This window comes from Pseudopodoces humilis, chromosome 12, assembly GCF_049639895.1.
Source record: "Pseudopodoces humilis isolate 2021_Gansu_Grassland_sample_001 chromosome 12, ASM4963989v1, whole genome shotgun sequence".
Lineage (NCBI taxonomy): Eukaryota > Metazoa > Chordata > Aves > Passeriformes > Paridae > Pseudopodoces > Pseudopodoces humilis.
The window spans coordinates 13783348-13803086 of record NC_142211.1 but is presented as its reverse complement, the minus strand read 5'-3'; the positions used below and the strand labels follow the sequence as shown (position 1 = coordinate 13803086).

At 46.1% G+C, this 19739-nt stretch overlaps 1 pseudogene; it reads right to left on the bottom strand.

The window, feature by feature from the left end:
- Positions 1-411: 411 nt before the first annotated feature.
- Positions 412-11368, bottom strand: LOC102105893 (uncharacterized; annotated as a pseudogene).
- Between the last annotated feature and the right edge of the window lie 8371 nt (positions 11369-19739).

Sequence of the window (19739 nt, the reverse complement as noted above, 5' to 3'; positions counted from 1 at the left end):
TTCCTTTCTTTAAAACTGATGACAAGAAAAGTCAACTATTTAATTTTCACTTGCTTTATTTATTTATTGTTTTTACTTACACATCACTTTGAGACCCCCATCCACACTCAGAATGATTCAAACCTTTGAGCACAAAGCCTCCAGGCACTTTTTCTTTTAAGATTTCATAAAAGAATAACATTTTTCAAAGCCTGTCATGAGATTTGCAACTAAGTTTAATTTTAAAGCTCTTTCGCTTTTTCAACTGTGTTTCTCCAAAGCTTCTAAATTGTGTTAAGGCTAGAAAGGTTAGAAATCACTTTAGGATTAGGAAAGGAAGATCTGAAAAACACTTTTCCATTTCCTTTCCTCCTCCCTCAAGCTACACCAGTCTGACAGAAGGTATTAGTACTATTTCCAGAGAAGTTTGCCTCACTTGTACTGTTGGTCTGTAACAGCTGCAACAAAAGATGCCTTCCTTGAAGTATCGTAGCTCTTACTGAGCAATTCTTTATTTTGGTACTTCTGAGCCAGGGCCTGCAGCTGCAGGTCTTTCCTGACAATGCTCCACTTGTGCAGTGGCAGCAGCGGCAGCAGCAGCAGCAGCAGCATGTCCCTGCTGGAGAGGATGCTGTCGTTGACCGTGAAACACCTCATCTCCCTAAAAGCCTCAACAAGAACAACAGCACGGTATTCCAACACAGAGCTGAGGGTGCTGAAGAACTCAGTCAGCTTGACCAGATCTACATTAGTCCTGTCAAAAGAAAACACAAGGGCCATGTATTTTCCTGCATGCTAATTAATAAGTACAGGTTTTAATCCTTACTGTCAGAATGGCCAGGAATTAAGGACTTGACAGCAGCAGTGCATCAAATTTTACTTTATTCCCCATATATTCAAACACCTAAATACTCCTGTCAAAGAAATCTCATCCAAATTCACTACTCAACACACAAATTGAAGGTGAAAAAAGGCATTAATCTACCAGAGATAAAGAAATCCTCCTGGCCTTAATAAAGTTCAAACTGGACAGAGGATGAAATGCAAACCCACTAAAGCAAAAAACAAAACAAAGGACTTACCGAACATGTTTGATGAACGTGACCAAAACATACGGAAATTCATTTACAAACTGAATAGGAAGAAGTTTCCTGTTCTCCTGGGATTGATTCTCATTTTCTCTCATCTCCTACATTTGTTAGCCACAGAGTATGGAGTAAGGAAATAATTTTATTTATCATCTTGCTTTCCAGAAACCTGTGAAACAAAACCAGCCAAACAAGCCTAACCAAAACCAAACCAAATCAACCAAGCAAACAAAAAGAAGAAAACCACATTTGGAAGGCAGATTCTCACCAGCAGCTTGTCCATCACCCACAGGGGACCATATTCTCATGCACTTTTGGTGCACTGGCCTGAACCTGTCAGGGCACTCTATGCAGGAGAGATCTTCTGTGTATGTGTATACATGTGAGGGAGAGGCAAGGGGAGGAGGCATGTTCCAGACAGCTCAGATCCATTACTGTGCCACTTCCTGTGCAGCAGGTCCTGTGACAAGATTTGAACTGAGGGTGTGTTACCGCTGAAGATGAATAGATCACGCGGACATAGGTCGAGGTGTGGTGAAAGAAAGAGCTGAGTTTATTTTTCCTCCCAGGATTTATAGGCTTTTGACCACGGCCAGGGATTGGATGGTCAGGATAACACTTTCTCACTGCACTGGCCATGAGAGATGCCCATCAGAAGACGTGTAACAGAAAGAATGTACACATATCTATGTTTACAGTTACTGTCCTGGGAAAGTCTTTAGAAAACCATGTCAGCAAGCTCAGAAGCTGAGTTTTCAGGGCGACAAGGGTGCTTGAAATTTAAAAGGTAAAGACACCAATACAAGGTGCCATTTTGCTTTCTCAGCTTTTCAAGGAAATGTTTTCCAAATCATGAAGCCCCTCCACCATCATCCTTCCTACCACAACCTGAAAGCATCTTGATTCTGTTTTCAAAACCACAAGGGACACCTCTGAGTTCAGCAAGTTCTGCCAGTACAGCCCTTGGTGCCCCTGTCTCCCTGTCTGTCACTCTTGCTTTCATACTCAGTCACATAATTATTCTACTATGGACAGTAAAATTGTTCCCATTTCTTCTGTACTTCTCTGGCTGCCTTTTCTCTAAGCTGTGCAGTACCCACGTGAGGAGGCTGTGATCCTGTATCAGCTCATAGGCAGCTCTGGTGACACAGGCAGCACTTTGTAGTATCTGCAGAATACAACTCTGAAGCAGAAAATAGAACTTGTTCTTTTATAGTCAGGATCTAATTATCTAACTTAGAATTAGCCATTTGACTGGTATCTGATCAACTTCAAGGGAAAACGCACACCACCTGTTCTCAGCAACTCCAGGGAAGGAAAGACATTCTCTGTTCAGAGTTTCATACCACAGGTGCTACTCTTACAAGAAGTCTTCAGGTAGCAAGAATTTTATCTTTTTGTCCAAGGTTTTGATACCTGAAATACTCAGGGTGGATGCTCCCAAACCTGAGAGCTCCTGGCACGTGTTTCCCTCCTGCTGAAGCACTGCTCAGGTAACAAATGTGCTGCTTGGGGAATAGAGACCCCAAAAAAGAAAATACCCTGACTGTAGGAGCAAAACCACAGTACCCACATGAGGCTCCATGATGGCAGGAACCTGGTCCAATTTCAGGGGATAAGGATGTGACTGGTTTAGACACAAGCAATTATTTCCCCCTCCACACATACACAAAATCAACAAGGAACAGATTTGCAAGAGGGCAAAGGCAGAGTCAGCTGCTCCTTTCTGCTTTGTACTTGAGATTTCAAAGCTGTGCAAACTTCTGTGGTTTGGGCTTTTTTTGTGCTTTCTTTTGAAATTCTTACCTGGGAGCCCTCATCACACAAAGGATTGTTGAAAAAGGAAAAAATGACCCAGAAAATCCTCTAGTAGTCATAAAGCTCATAGCAATGTCTGCCACATAGCCCTTGCCCAAGAAATCTGAGGATCCACACACTCTGTTTTGTACTGGAAGCCACCATCTGGAAGAAAAATACCACCATCAGACATTTAGACATTTCTAAATAGTACTAGCTCTTAAGAGCACAAAGCCCTGGTTCCCTGTGAGTGCCAGCTCAGGACTCACCATAGCTTGTTCTGGACTTCTCAAGTTCCATTCCTATCAAATTTAACCACTAACATCCACCAGGAACAGTCAGCCTGTAGCCCAAACATGCAGTGAAAATGGAATTTTAGAAGTTGCTGTTCCTAAAATACTTCAGTTGAACTCAACATTAGTAATCTAAATTCAAAGATGAATGTAAGCTAGCTGGGGCAGGATATTCTGTTTATTGTGCTCACAGAGCAAACAGCACAATTCATTGTGAGTTATTAAGAAACACACAATATATAGAAAACAACAAAAACCCCACAGAAATAACATTTTTAATTCCAGTATGAAACAAAAGAAAGATGCCTCTAAATAACTACTTATGGGAGAATGAGATTTTGTTGTATTTTTATGGCTTTTTTCTATAAATTTCTGAAGAATTACTGGATACCTAAAATGGGACTCTTACCTCCAAATCAAAACTGTAGAAAAGCTGGAAAGAAAACTGCTACTTTCCTCAGGTCCAAATACTGGTGTGACAGAAGGAATCTGTTTACCTTTATGTACATGTGCTCCTCTGAGAAGGGAAAAAGCTGGCATTGTGGAGGAGGAGAACAGAACGTTCCCAATAGCAGTATGCAATTTTAGCTTTTGTCACTAGATGGCAGAGTTTCCTCAAAAATATTTACCACACCAAACCACGGCGGGAGGTGAAGGGGAGAACTTTTTATTAAAGAGGTTCATGCAACAAAACATACACATTCGTGTCCAAGGGCCCAGGGCCTCGAGCATGCACCTACCTTCGAAAATTAAGAACGGAGAAGGATTCTTCCCTGACCCAAGCTGTCCCCACCTAGGACTCGGGCAGCCCTTGGAGTACCAAATGCCTCTGACAAACTGACAACAAGAACATGGTGGAGGTGAGTTTTCTTTACCATGGAAAAGGGATGCTGTTCTTGCCTAGGGACCCACGTCCCCGAGTGTGTTTCTGACTCCGGAAATTATGAATGGAGCAGGATTCCTCCCAGACCGAAGCCACCCCCAGCTAGAATTCAGGCTGCCCTTGGAGTGAAAACACCTCTGACAAGCTTGCATCAGCCAAGCATCTTGTGTGTGGGGGGGGGTTGGGTTTCCTCTTGATAAGGGCCACCATTCGTGTCCAGGGGCTCGTGGTTGCAAGTGTGCTTCTGCCTCCAGAAATTAGGAATGGAGAAGGATTCCTCCCAAAGCCGTCCCCATCTAGAACTCGGGATGTCCTTAGAGTGATAAACTCCTCTGAAAAACTGACACCAGGAACCTGGGGGGTTGAGATTTTCTTCCCCTGGAAAATGTCTGACCTTTCATGTCGAGGGGTCTGTTGACGACATCGGGCTTCTGCCTCCAACAATTATGAACAGAACAGGATTCTTCCCTGACCCAAGCTGTCCCCACCTAGAACTGGGGCTGCCCTTGGAGTGCCAAAAGCCTCTGACAATTGAATATCAGGAACCTGAGGGGTTGAGTTTCGTTTAATATGGAAAAGGGTGGCCGTTCATGTCCAGGGACACATTGACGCAATCGGATTTCTGCCCTCTAAAATTGCTAATGGAGCAGGATTCCTCCTGAACCCAAGCCATCTTCACCTTGAATTCGGGCTGTCCTTGGAGTGCCAAACGCCTCTGACAATCGGATATCAGGAACCTGGGGGATTGAGTTTTGTTTCAGATGGAAAAGGGCTGCTGTTTGTGTCCAGGGTCATGTGGCCTAGAGGAGGCTTCTGAAATTACGAACGGAGCAGGATTCTTCCCCAACCTAAGCCATCCCCACCTAAAGCTCAGGTTGCCCTTGACTAGCCTTGTTGTCCCATCAGACGTTACTGCTTCTCTTAGAGGTACTTGTATGACCTCTCTGGCTTGTTTTTGGGTCCATGATGCTATAGGACTTGGTAAAGGAATCTTGGGAGGTTTGGGACTTAACGAGGAAGGTCCAGGTGTTGCTAGAGAACACTAAATATTGAGCGAAGGTCCTCAGAAATCATGCACACTGCAGCCATTTTTGTGAGGCAAGAAGCCTTTTTATTGCGAGGCTCTCTAACCTTTTATAGCTTTTCCAACCAGGTTACCCTAATTGGTAGAAAGAACAACACCCCCTTTGGTCCCACTGGTGGGACCAGAGAAAACACATCAAGGACATCTGCTCAATATTGTTTTGGGAAATATTTTCTCTTTACAATAACACAATTCTGGAGACAAACTGTTCCCAGGAACTGTTCCTTAAGAACAGATGAGCCCCTGACAGGCCTAAATTTCTCTCAGGCTCAGAAATCCTATCCACATCCAGGTTCATCCCTCTCACTGTCACTGCTAGCTTGTGGTGAGTGTAGCCTTGTTGGCTCTCTTAGTTCGGGAGTTGGTGGGGAAATTCCTACCTTAATTGCTGTCCTTTTGAAGAAGGATGCGGCCCCAGATGAAGTGGGGGAAGTCAGAGTGGGGGAGGTTGGAGTTGATGATGGTTCTGAGCTTACTTCTTCTTCCACCCTCCCTCTTTCTTGCCTTCTAGGGGGTGGTCTAAATAAGTCTGCTGTTTCTTGTTCCAAAGCCTCCATTTGGTATACCTTGTCAGGGTGTGTGCATCTTTGATTTATTGAGCATACACTACAACACCTGTTAGTTTTATTCTTTCTCAAGGGCCAATACCAAGGGATCAGATGGTGGTCTAATCTCACAATCTCTCTGCCACTCGGGGTAACCCCAAAGAGAAAAAAACATACCAGCATAAGTCACTTCCAACCACTTCTGTTGATGCTAGAGAAAAAGCATTAACTGCAATAATGTATCACAGTCCAGTGTACCATTTGCTGGCCACCTCACACCTCTGTCAAGCCTATAAAGTGATCACCATTATGTACTAAACTTAACAAGCTCCCTCTTGGTTTCTGTACCATCAAAGGCAAACAACTCTTTCCAGTGTGTTAAAATGCATCCTAAGGGGCTACTCTTAGGAATCTCATTGCTCCCCCCCCCTCTTTCCCCCATGCTGGAAGTTCTTTTTCTCCTGACATCTCTTTACTTTGTCCGAACTTTGAAGCTTCACTTTGTAATATTTTGGTACCTGAGTGTACTAAGCACACTCAACCCTAAGGATTTCAATTGTTTTTTGTAGGGTCCCTGAGACTCCATTCTCTAATAGCTCAAATATCTTACCACTGCGGTGTGCTATTTCACCAGTTATCAATAAGACCTTTATCGCTATCTGGGTGGCTTTATTTTCTTCTAAACAACAAAGAAAACAAAGTCCTCTCTTAGGGCTCCTCCACTTTAATACCCATTGTCGGACCCAAGGTTCCTGACAAACAACACAGTGAAACAACCCACGGGCTGCAATCACAGCCTTTCCTTAAACAGAAAAATTCTTTCACACCGGCTTCCTAGTCCCCCTTATTCCTAGGCATAGAACCTTAGATAAGAAAAGGGTGGCAGTATGCAATTATAACTTTTGTCACTAGATGGCAGCGTTTCCTCAAAAAATGTTTACTACACCACACCAAACCATGGCGGGGGGGGGGGGGGGGAACTTTTTATTAAAGGGGTTCACGCAACCAAACATACACCTGAAAACACTTCATCCTTCTCTAGCCACTTGTGGTTGCCCTAAGTGGAAGCGTAGACTACCACAATCACCCGGTGCTAATAGCACGTCTCAAACATGCACTTTTGCTCAAACACAAAAGTGTCTCAAACACACTTTTGCTCACCCTTCAGGACACACACAGACAATAACAAAACAATTTATTTCTCAAGTTACGCCAATTGCCGCCGCCAAACTAAAATTGCGTGGAGTACCGTGTGGACTATATTTGCAGCGCTTCCCAGAGCCATGGGTCAGATCCTTCAGCTGGTGCCGGACCTATGTCTCGGAGCCGCCGGCTCCCTCCGTGTGGGAAGGGGCGACCTCCCTTTTTCACCAAAAACACACCTCAAAATTCTCTTCCACAACACAAACACACACAGACCAAAACATACTCGGTCAATCACCAACATGCTCCAAAAGCATGCAGTCCAAAATATACATAAAACGTCATGAATACACAGAGCTTAAGCACACATACACGGCCCGAGTGCACACAGACGGCACAGCCGCCGCTGCTGCTGTTAACCACTCATCCTCCGCCACTTGGGATGCAGCCTAAACCCCGAACAAAGCCCGCAGCTGCCACTGCTGCGAAGCCAAAATACAAAAAAAGCCTGTGGCTGCCAGCTCTGCCGCTCGAGCCCCTTTCGGCTCAGGGCGGACAGACCACTGGCTGCTGCAAATCACCCTGCTGAGCCTCTCGGCTTGTTACACAGATCACTCCGCTCGAGCCCTTCTCGGTTCGTAACAGAAACCACTGGCAGCTAACACCACTTTCTGACGCCTCTGCTGCTCCCCACTTAGAGCGTAAATTCCTGTGACCCAAAGATCATCTTCTTTTACAACTCTCAACGGGACCTCTCTCGTCCCAAAACCTGTGGCTGATATCCAAACTGCGACCCACCCAGCTGCTTCCCGGCCACAAACCAAACACAAACCTGAAAACACAAGCTGCCAGCTCAGTGCCGCTACTGGCACCACTTAAAACACAGACCGCCGGCAGCTTACACTGCTCCTGTCGGTCTCAACTTAGAGCACAGACTCCTGAAACCAGTTTTCCATGGAAACTTACAAACAAAACCACACAGGCATCCGCTGCACTTAAGACGTCTCTTATGACTTACCAACCACCTTCTGATCCTGCATATGCTTTACACCACTTCAGAGGTACCTGTTTCAATTTAAACATACCTTTTGTCTGTAGTCCTGGCAGTTCCTGGTCTTTCTCCAGGGTGTCAGTGGGGTCACAGGAGCCCCTTCTCCCAGAAAATTCGGGGTGGGCACCCGAGGGGGTCCTGGACCCCCGCTGGCCCCTCGGCTAGAGAGAGCAGAGTCCTGCCGTAGTCACCAAAATTATTTACTAAAATATAGATATGATTGAATATCAGTATCCAGCTATGATGGACAAAGACTCTCAAGCCATTTAAAATAACTGAGTGGTATGTTTATTAGCAGCACTAGACCAGTGCTGGGTCACCCCTTCATATGCACAGCTTTGAATACAGGTAATTACAGGCTTCTTATTTACAGAAGTATTGAATACAAATACATATAACCCAGTTTCCATCCACTCTCTGCCTCATATGCTAATCAGCAAAAAAAGCAATTAAGCAAGCATAGTTTGTTCTTTGAAATGGGTAAGTGGTCTTTTTATGAGTAGGGGTCATGGAAGGGAGGAAGGAATGCATCTTTTCCTCATTATGACCTACCTACCTTTTCAATGCAAAGTGACAAATGGACCCCTGGCTGGGTTCCTAGTTTCCTGTCTCCAATGAGTTTCTGATTTTTGCACAGGTCCAGGTAGCGCAGGTTGGGGAAGCGCAAGCCCAGGGTCACATCCAGTGCACACAGCTCATTTTTGGCCTGGCGCATCTCCTTCAGTCGTGTCAGGTTGCCAAAGACCTTAGAGCCAAGGCTGCGCAGTCCTGCACTCTCCAGGTTAAGGCTACACAGTTAGCTTAGGTTCTTGAAGATGCTGGCAGGCAGGTGGCCCATCCTGCTGTTGCTGTCAGCCAGCGTCAGGTACCGCAGCTGTGCCAGGTCATCGAAGGCATCGGCAGGCATGGCCAAGAGCGAGTTCTGTGATGGGTAGAGTGAGCACAAGGCACTGAGGCCCTGGAAGAAGTGTTGTGGGACCACACACATCCCATATGGCTCCTGTGCCTTCAGCTTCTGGTCATAGAGGATATGCAGGTAGCGGAAAGGTGGCAGCTGCCACAGGTGTCAGCTCAGGTAGCGCAGCGCATAGGCACACAGGTCCAGCACGCCCAGTGTCACTTGCACTGGCTGGAATGCAGCCGCGTTCACCTCCAGCAGCCGGTTGTGGTCCAAGTAAAGCTGGCAAAGCTGTGGGGGGCCCTGGAATGCCATGGCTGCCAAGTGCCACAGGTTGTTCCCGCCCAGGTCAAGGGTCTGCAGGCTGTCAAGCCCCTTGAAGGCACCAGGGAAGACCATGGCCACACGGCTGTTGTGCAGGTTGCGGTCTTTCAGCTGGTGCAGGTCAGCAAATGAGCCGGGCATGAGGTCAGTGAGCAGGTTGTTGTCAAGGCGCAGGTGCCGCAGGTCATAGAGTCCACGCAGAGCTGCGCTGTCCAGCTGTGCCAGCCTGTTCACATCTGTTGGAGTCTGGGATACAGAGTGTGTGCCCTTGTTTTTAATACTTAGTTCTAAGATCCAGAAAAACACTGAATTTCATATAACATGAAATTCATGAGCATGTTTTCATGGTGATACATGAAAACAACTGTTAAAGTTGGATAGAAAAAGCTAAAAGTGTGTGTAGATTAGAAAGTTTTCTTAAGTCACTGGGTGAAAAAGTTAGTTTAGAGAACAGGAGACAAGATGGAGGATTTAGGGTGTTGTCTCTTGTCCCTTCTTTCTTCTTCATGTTCTTCTCCTAGAGGTTTTTGGGTAATAGTAAGTGATTGGACAGAAAATGCGCAGTGCAGCACATAGGTGATGGGTCATTGGGTCATTAAGAAAAATAATATACGTGTCTATTGTTAATTGGGTAAAAATAAGTATAAGGATAAAAGCACTGCGTATTTTGGGGCCATTTTGTGTATTCAGACACAAAGTGAGCCACAACGCCTTGTTGTACCATCAGAAGAAAGAAATGTAGCATATTGCAAAGAATTAGGCTTGTGCAGCTAGCCTGGAGAGACCTGCCAAGTTTTGTGATGACCTTCTAATAAACACGAGAAACAAGATTCTAACGAGCTCAGGAGTTTTCTTCAAAACTAGAGAACTAACATAAGCAGGACTCCCCACGAAGGAGGATCCTAAAAGAATTCAGTCCAAAGGAGGCTGAGAAATCCAGGAAGAGAAAGAGAAATACAGAAGAAATGCAGCAGAATCAGAGAAATAGAAAAAGGATTATTTAGAAAAAAGTTACAAATCCAGCCACAGCTGCCACAGGGCTGGTGCACTGTCAAAGGTGCCCACACCAGCCACTAGGATGCGGTTGAAGTGCAGGGACAAATTGTGCAGCTGGTGCAGAACCAGGGTCCTGTGGCATGATGGCAGCCACTGAAGCAAGTTGTGCTCAGCCACCAGCTCGCCCAGTGTTGCATGCTGTGCTTGGTTCAGCAGCTGCCCTACGCAGCCCAATTGCTGCAGCTGGTTGCCAGACACATCCAGGGCACCCAGCACTGGACACTTGGCCAGAGCCCCGTCGGGCATTGCTGTGAGCCCCATGTGCTGCAGCCACAACCTCTGCAGCCAGAGTCCTGTCAGCTGCTGGCACAGGTATTCCAAGTCCCTTGTGCCCACCTGTAGCCCTGACATGTCCACATGGTGAGGGGAGACTCCAGCCGTGCGCAGCAGCTACACCACATCCAGTGGGTTCCCAGCCAGGTGTAGGTGTGTCAGGTTGTGCAGGCGCAGGTGAGCGAGCTGAGCGGGGTTGGAGATGTTGTTGTAGGTCAGGTCGAGCACATGCAGCCCTGGGGGCATCACCCCAAGGGTGGCCCGTGAAAGAGCTCCCAGGCAGTTGTTGCAGCGGCATGGGACCCTCAGTGTGGGCGGCAGCCCTGGGCCCAGTGTCGACAGCATGTTGCCACACAGGTTGAGCAGGTCCAGGTGTGTCAGATGCCCCATGGCCATGGCCACGGGCTCCAGTGCTCTGAGCCAGCCACCCCAAAACCAGAGCGTGCTGAATGTGGCCAGTGGCCAGAAAGCCCTGGGGGCCACCTTCTGTAGCAGGTTGTGGTCAAACCACAGTGTGCTCAGGTTGCCCAGCCTGGTGAACGTACCTGTGGCCAAGCACTGACATGTTGTGGGCCAGGTCTAGGTGGACCAGTGCTGACAGGCCCCAGAAAGTCCCCGAGGACAGGAGTTCCAGCTGGTTGTGGGTCAGGTCAAGGGTGTAGAGCCACGGCAGGTGGGCAAAGGCACTGAGGGGCACCTGGAGCAAGGTATTGACAGAGAGGTTGAAGGATGTGGCAGTGGAAGGGAGGTCACCCACTGTAGCCCCCACTGTGCTCAGGAAGTGCTGGATGCAGCAGAACAGCTCAGGGTCCCATGGTGCATGGATGCAGTTGCGGAAGCCATAGGGAGAGGCCCCTGCAGGCACCATCACCAGTGTCACCAGCATCACCAGCAGTGGGGTGCACATCCTGACACACCCTGGGGAGATCCTGGATGCAGTGGGGGAGAGAGTGGGATGAGTCATGTCCTTGGTACCGCAGAGACCCCCCTTCACAACCCAGTGTAAGAGACGGTCCGAAGATTCCCTCATCTGTCTCACAACCGTCTCAAGGACAGAGACTGAGACCCTGAATATCACAAGGGACTTGGTTTGGGGGTTTGGGCCTAGCTGAGATGGATGTTTGCTAAGTGATTGTTTACAGGTGGTTGCACGGTACACTGCTCTCGTTCCTGCTGGTGAGCAGACGTTTGTGCGTGGTACCCTGTGCAATGGGTTTTCCACAGCACCTTGCCCTCGTTCATGCTGGTGAGCAAAGACTTGCAAGACATGGATCGCTCTGTACCCTACACCTGCTCCCCGCGCAATGGAATTCATCACAATGATCATCAGTCTCCTCTGGTTTTGGCCCTGCGCCCCTCGCTTTGCAAAAGACTATAAAATTATACCCCAAACTTACCTTCCTTTGAGATCTCCCCAACGGACAGAAGACTCTGCGTTGTTGGATGGCTGAGTGGACTTTGACGTTGGTAGCTATAATCCCCTTACTCTCTTTTCCTTATGCTTTGCTTTCTCCTCTTTTCTCTCTATTGCATATTAGTGCTGATGAGCACTCAATAAAGTGTGTTTTGTTTAAGTCCTTGGTTTGCTGATAATCTTTTGTACTCTAAGACCGACTAAAAGAACCACATCACGAATCCCACCTTGCGGATCGTGACACCCAGGCACCCCACCACCATCCCAAAGACCCCACTCAGAGCCCAGGGATGCCTCATCCGCACTCCAGAGACTACCAGAACCCCAGGATTACCACTCAGGGCCCAGGGACCTCTCATCCACGCTCCAGACACCCCCACCAGAATGCCAGGATCCCCACTCAGGGTCCAAGGACTCCTTTTCCACATCTCAGGGACTCACACACACACTCCAGGGATTCCCTTCAGGGCCCAGAGACCACTCCATCCACAACCAGGGAGACACACCCCAGGGACCCCTGTCAGGGCCCAGGGACCTCCTTCACGGCCAAAGAACCTCCACACGTCCCAAGGACCCCTTGTCCCCCCAGTCCCCAGGGGTTTTGGGGAACCCCCACTCCACATCAAGTTCCCACCATGCCACTGCCTTCGCTTTGGGTGATTTGGGGGTTAGAAAAGGGAAGTTTGGGGTATCTCTTTTTGTCACCATTGCCCCACCCACCTCCCTGTGACGTGGGTGGGGGTGGCTCCTGCCTGGATGGATTTAGGGGTCCCCGGGGATCTGGGAAGGATACAAAGCCACACAGCTAGGTCACCCCCAGGTACAGTCCCCTGGAGTCTGGGGTGTCCCTGGGACAAAGAAAAGTTACCTGTATGATACGGAACATGATATTAATAACAGCAACCCTGGCTGGTGCTCAGTGTGACTGGATTAATGTTGCCTCAGGTCTGATGTAGATCCAAGGTAGGATAAATAATGTGTGTTGCTGCTCTTGTTTCCAGGAACAGCTATACAGATGGAAGGGGTGGTGGTGGTTCCAGTTTTCTTTGCCCAGAATACATGACTATATGAATGTATCTTCTGGATATATTTGAGAGTATAGCATGAGAAGGAGAAAATAATTTGTTTTCTTTTCAAGATTGCATCCGTCCCCAAGTTCAGCTCCAGAAAACTCTGGTATGAGCCATTCCTGGTGTGGGGGGCTTCATAGCTCACCTGCTCTTTGGCCTCACCCAGCCTTGCCTCTTGGGTCTGGGAGTTTCCCTGGAAAAGATGGTAGAGCCCTCTCTTAGTTCCCACTTAATATTAATTTACTTGCCCTTAGGGAATGCTCTGCAGGAGATGTCTGTCTTAAATACTTTTCCCTTAACTTCCAATCTTATAATTTGGTTCCATAACAGTTAACAATAACCATCAATATAACTGTCCCTACAATAACAGTTGACAATAAGCATTGGTATAACCGTTGCTACAATGACAGTTGGCAATAACCATCGATATAACAGTTCTTATAATGACAGTTGACAATCACCATCTATATAACAGTTGCGCAGTCTATGGTATTTTTCAACTAGTCTTTGACTGTTTCCTAAAGGTCACTTTGAGATCTGCAGGATTTTGAATCGCAACCCACTCAGAGGAATTGGTGGGTGTCGCTGCTGGATCCAGTTTATCATCGGGAAGTGGTACAGGTCCTTTAATTCTGGTGATATGAGTCCAGCCCTTTTCTGGGTCTGTACTGCGGTGTGGGTGGTAAGCAACACCTGGAAGGGACCTTCGAATTTTGGAGTTAGTGGGATGCCATACCACAACTTAACCAATACCCAATCCCCAGAGTTAATCTGATGGGCATTGGTATCAAGGGGAGAGGTTTGGGAAAGGAATCCCTTTTTCCTGAGATTTTCTAATGTCCTTCCAATAATTCCTAAGTATTTACGTGTGTCCTGGGGTGACTTTATGATACTGGTATTCCCAATAGCCTGCTTTAAGTTCTGCACCTTTAAGATTAGCTTTGGGAGCTAGGGAAGTTGAAACTGCTGGAGGCAGATGGGAGTTTTTTCTCCTGACCAATAACTGGCCATTTCTGAGAACTGACAGTGGTTTTGACCATTGAAAAGTGAGATCAACCTGTGAACACCTACCTTAAGTTGTAAGCCTGGGAATTTCTTGCTCTCTTTGGCTTCCGGCTTCTGAAGAGGTAACAGACTCTGGCTCGGCCTCCTCCCCTGCCCTCCCCAGGCCGGACAAGTCCGCGGAGGGGTGGTGGGGAGACAAACGGAGCTGGCCGGCCTGACTGGGTTTGCAGTTTCTGCTGCTGAACTGAAACCTGACACCATGAACATCTGCAGCTTGAGCAAGACTAACTCTTTTACTACCTGGATGAGACTTGCAGGTTAATCCTTTTTTCCCAGAGAGAGGGGAAGAGAGAGAGGGAGTGATCACCATGTAAGGAGACACCATAAAACCATCAGAGACAGTGAAGAAAGGAATTAAGTTTTAGAGGGGGAAGAGAAAATAAGGAGATGCTTTATAAGCTGAAATATTTTTCTGTTAAAGCTATGGAAATGGACAGTAGTGTTCTGAAAAAAACTCCTTTAATTCATGACAGAGTATATGGGGAGGAATGGAGTGTTTCAAAGTGTGAATTTTGAGCAAATAGTGAAGTGGTTGTGATACTGTGAGATGCTGGAACAGAGGGGGAGAAGTAATAGTTGAAGATTTGTGGCCTTTAAGAGGCAAAGAGAAAACTTCTGTTTCCAGAGAGGCTCACAAAAACAGATGAAGAGAGCTTTTGCCTTTGAATAACTCATCCTTAAAAATGACATCCCTAGACTCATTGACCCATAACACACCTCAGAGTGATGCAAAATGGGAGGAGACAACTGATGGCAGAATTTCCAGGCAGCTGCCATCAGAGAAATAGAAAGCTATAAAGGAAATAGTTTTCTTGTGAAAAACTCCATAGATTAGCAGAAGAAGACTTCTTTTTCTCTACAAAGACTGATGAAAAGACTATAGCAAGAATTGAGACTGTTTTAACCACCAAAGTTTTTTTGTCTCTATGTTGTCATGTGAACAAGGGAATGTGTTGGGGGTTAGGTATCCTTTTTTTTTTTCCTTTTGTTCTGGCTTGCCCGTGGAATTTTTACCCATTAGTTGCGGGGACAACCTAACTGTGGGTACTTAGTGGGTGCTCGACAAAAGACAAAGAGTGGCTAGGCCCAGGGGGGGAATGGGGGCAGGAAAAAAGGAGGGTGGGAACAGTTTGTCTGGCTTTCTTCGGCTTCAGGGAAAGACATTTTTTGGGCGCGGAGCTGCTGGGGTAGAGAGAAGGGAATTTCGCCATCACCCTGATGGAGCTGCTGCTTCTTCTTCTTCCCTCTTTGTTGGTGGCCTCACACCCCCTGTCTTGCCGGGACATATGGCAGTGCCAGCCACCGCCGCGGAGCTGCTGATACACCTCAGCCACCAGCCTGGGATCTCTGCTCATCCCTGCTGTTCCAGCCAACTGTTCCTCAGAGCCCTGCAGGAGCACCGGGACTGCCCGCCCGAGGGGGTTTGTGGAGCAAAGCCTCTCCTCCATCCCATCTCAGCCGAGAAGGCTGTCACGGGGTCCCTGTTTCTGTTTTCTTGCTAATGCTGTAATTATTGTTGTTTGTTTGCCTGGTTATACTAGTAAAGAACTGTTATTCCTATCCCCAGATCTTTGCCTGAAAGCCCCTTGATTTCAAAATTATAATAATTCGGAGGGAGGGGGTCTACATTCTTTCATTCCAAGGGAGGCTCCTGCCCTCCCTAGCAGACACCTGTCTTCTAGAACCGAGACAGAATGGTTGGGTAGTTGGGAGAAAAAAGGGTTTTATGGAGGTTTTATTCTGGTTTCTTATTCTTGTAGTTTTTGTTAATAAACTTTCTTTGTTCCTTTTAAGCTTTAAGCCTGTTTTGCTCTTGTTCTAATCCATATCTCACAGCAAGCAATAAGTAAGTGTTCTAGTGATTTTTTAGTTACTGCTTTAAAACCACGAAGTCTTATTGCCTCTCCTTCTGAATAATCTCCTACGCTATATGGTGTTATTACGAAAGGGAGCCCAAACACCATCTCATATGGGGAGACCCCAAGGTCTAATCGAGGCCTCGTCCTAATTCTTAAGAGGGCAAGGGGTAGACACTTGAGCCAGTTCATTGGGGTTTCAGCCATTTAATTTGGTCAACACATTCTTTAGGGTTTTGTTCATCTTCTCCACCCTCCCTGAGCTCTGGGGGTGCCATGGAGCGTGTAATCTCCATTTCATTCTCAGGGCTCTGATTGTTGCTTATAACATTTGGGCAATAAAATGTGGCCCTCTGTCAGCATCGAGGTAATTAACTAGCCCATATCTGGGAATGATGTGCTCTAATATTATTTTGGCAACCATTTCTGCTGTTTCTTTCTTAGTTGGGAAGGCTTCTACCCAGTGAGTAAAATGATCAACTATTACTAATAGGTGTTTGTAACCTTGTATAGGAGGCGTCTGTGAAGTCTATTTGTGCATTTTAGAAAGGTCTAAGGGTTAGTTCTCTCCCTTCAGGCTCAGTTTTCCTCATTACCTTCTGGTTCACCTTTTGACAGATTATACACCCTTTGGTTACAGCTCTTGCTAAATCATATATCCCAGTACACAGATTTTCCCTTAAGAAGTGGTCAAATAAACCTTGGGTTCCCCAACGAGTCAATCCATGTATCTCAGTTAGTATCTTTTGGGCTAAAGCTTTGTTTAAAAATTTGCGGCCATCAGATGTAAGCCATTCCCCTTGTTCCCCTTGATGTAGTCCCAATTATTTTATTGCTTTTAGTTCTTTTTACTGAATATCTCTTCTTCCCCCTTCTCTGTCCCAGGTGGTGTGTTATTTAATTTGAGAATTCTTATTGGCTCCTCTGGATCCAAGGCTGTTTCCTTGGCTATCTGATCCGCTAATTGATTTCCCTTTTCTTCCAAGGTACTCCCTTTTTCATATCCCCCTGATATGTACCACCACTATTTCTACAGGTTTAAGCAGAGATTCCAATACAGATCTTATTAATTCTTCATGTACCAAATTCTCCCCTTTTGAATTCAAATATCCCCGCTCTTCCCATATTTTTCTGAAAGTGTGGACTATATATAATCCGTATTGCGAATCGGTGTAAATAGTCCCTCTAACTCCTTCTAACAAATCCAATCCTCTTTTTAGGGCATATACTTCACAGCACTGGGCCCACCAGTTGAGAGGTAATTTCCCTTTCTCTAGAATTTAAATGTTTTGTCTTTCTGTTCTTACAATTACTGTATATCCTGAGTTTCTTTTGCTCTCCACTACTCTTGAGGACCCATCAACAAATACTCTTTCCATAGGGCAGAGGTAAGTCTTCTAGATCTCCCCTTACTTTAGTCTGTAGATTTACAAATTCTAGACAGTCATGTTCTAGGTCAGGTAAGGGTTCCCCCGCTAGAAATTGTGCTGGATTTAAGCTTTATGAGGTGACCAATTCTAAACTATTTGTATTCATCAAGATAATTTCCTATTTCAGTCTCCTGGAATCCTTTAGCCAATGTTGGGCCCTCTGACTCAGGACAGTTTTAAGATCATGTGAGTGTGAATTTTAAACTTTCCTTGCAAAGTCAATTTTTGGGTTTCTTCTATCAGAATAGCTGCCGCTTCTATTGCTTTTAGGCAGGTTGGCCACCCTCGAGCTACTGGATGTAATAGTTTTGACAGGTAAGCTACTGGCTTTTGGCACCCTCCCCACTCTTGAGTCAATACTCCATAAGTGGCTCCTTCCTCTGTATTTATAAACAGATATAATTCTTTCTTAATGTCAGGTAGGCTTAAAATTGGTGCTGAAGATAACTTCTCTTTTAGATCACTCAGTTGCTTCTCATCTTCAGCTGTCCATTGTATGGGTTCAGGATCCACTAGCTTATTATGGAGAAACCTCACACTCTGGGTGTACTGGTCCAGCCACAATTTACAATACCCGAAAAGACCTAAGAGTTTCCTTACATTTCTTTTGGTTTTGGGTGGTATAGATAAGATGCCAGATATTCTTTCAGGGCTCAGCTTTTTGTATCCTTCCCCAATTATGTGCCCTAGGTAAGTGATTTTGGTTTCTACAAATTGCAGGGACACTTTCATGCCTTTGGTCCCAAGGAAATTGAGAAGCTGGATACTTGTCTCCCTTACCCCGCTTTTCTCTTTTCCAGATATTAGCAAATCATCCACATATTGTAGGATTTGTATTTAATTTTCAAGAATGAATTGTTCTAATAGTTCTTCCAATGCCTGCCCAAAGAGATCTGGGGATTCTGTAAACCCCTGGGGTAGGCGTGTCCATCTCAATTGTTGCTTTCTCCTTTTATCGGGGTAATCCCATTCAAATGCAAACCAATTTCAGCAATCCTCAGCTAATGGGCATGCCCAAAATGTATCCTTCAGATCAATGTCTGTAAACCATGCATGCTCCCTCGGGATTTGACTTAGGAGAGTATAAGGATTGGATACTACAGGGTGCCTAGTAATAGCTCTTTTGTTTACTTCTCTCAGGTCCTGGACCAGCCTGTATTTGCCTTCTGCCTTTTTAACTGCTAGCATGGGGGTGCTGTGAGGTGACATGCATGGTTCCAGGACACCTTCTGCTAGTAGACATTCAATCACCAGGGCTATTCCCTTCCTGGCTTCTAGGGATATTGGGTATTGCCTGACCCAAATGGGAGGGGGTTTTTCTTGCTTTTTTATTTTAATTGGTGGGATATCTAGGTAGCCATAGTTTCCTTCTCCTGCCCATTCTTCTAGATTTATCTCTTCTATGTCTTTGGTAGTCAGCCTCATGATTTGAACCACCATTCTACCATTCTTTGGAATAATCCCCACCCCTAACTGGACTTGTAAGTCCCTTCCTAATAAATTGTACTCCAAATATGGAAAATATACAAAGTCTGTAAAACACTGTCTTGTCTGGAGTTCCCTTTTACTTCGACATTTTCTACTACAGAAGCTTTAAATGGTCATCCCTCTGCCCCCAATACATCACAGACCCATTTCCTGATGATAACTTCCATTGGGAGTCTATTTATATTTGATCGATCTGCTCCCATGTCAACTAGGAATTCAAATTCTTCACAATGGGGACCCACTTCAAAGTTTACCAGGGGCTCTTCTTGGTGGTTCATTGGGTCCCCCAAAGTATAAAGCCCCTGACACCCCTAATCGTCACTATTATCCCCTCTCAGGGCCCTCTCTATAGTCTCTTGCTCTTGAGCTATGGCTTCATCAAGTGAGAGCTTCCTACAATCCTTTTTCAGGTGCCCTGTTTTCTCACAATAATATCACCTCCTGTTCTCTCCAGGCTTCCTGATATTAACCCAAGGTGGTACAGGTTTACTTTTATTCTCCCCAGCTGGGGGCCTCAGTTCACCTCCACTTGGCTGGTTTTTGCCTGCTCCTATGCTCTCCCTAGCCATGGCTACCATAACTCTTGCCTTTGTTTTAGCTTTTTCTTCTTCCCTTCTCAGATACACTTTCAAAGCCTCCTTCAACAATTAATTCATTCCTTTTTCCTGCCAATCTTCTGTTTTTTCTAGTTTCCTCTTTATATAAGGCCATGATCTTGTAACAAATTGTACCTTCAAAAGGACTTGGCCTTCAAGACTGTCAGGGTCAATGTTTGAATACAATTGGAAATTCCTTCTTAATCTATTTAGCCAGGCTGCTGGGGTGTCATCCTTTACTTGCGCGCCATCGAAGGCTCGCTTCATATGGCTACCTCGAGGGACAGATTCTCTTATCCCTTTTATCATCAGAGATCGGTAATCCTCCATGTTTGTCCTCCCTTCCTCTTGATTTGGATTCCACCCAGGGTTAACTAGTGGCAACTTATGGTTGCCTGGAGGCCCT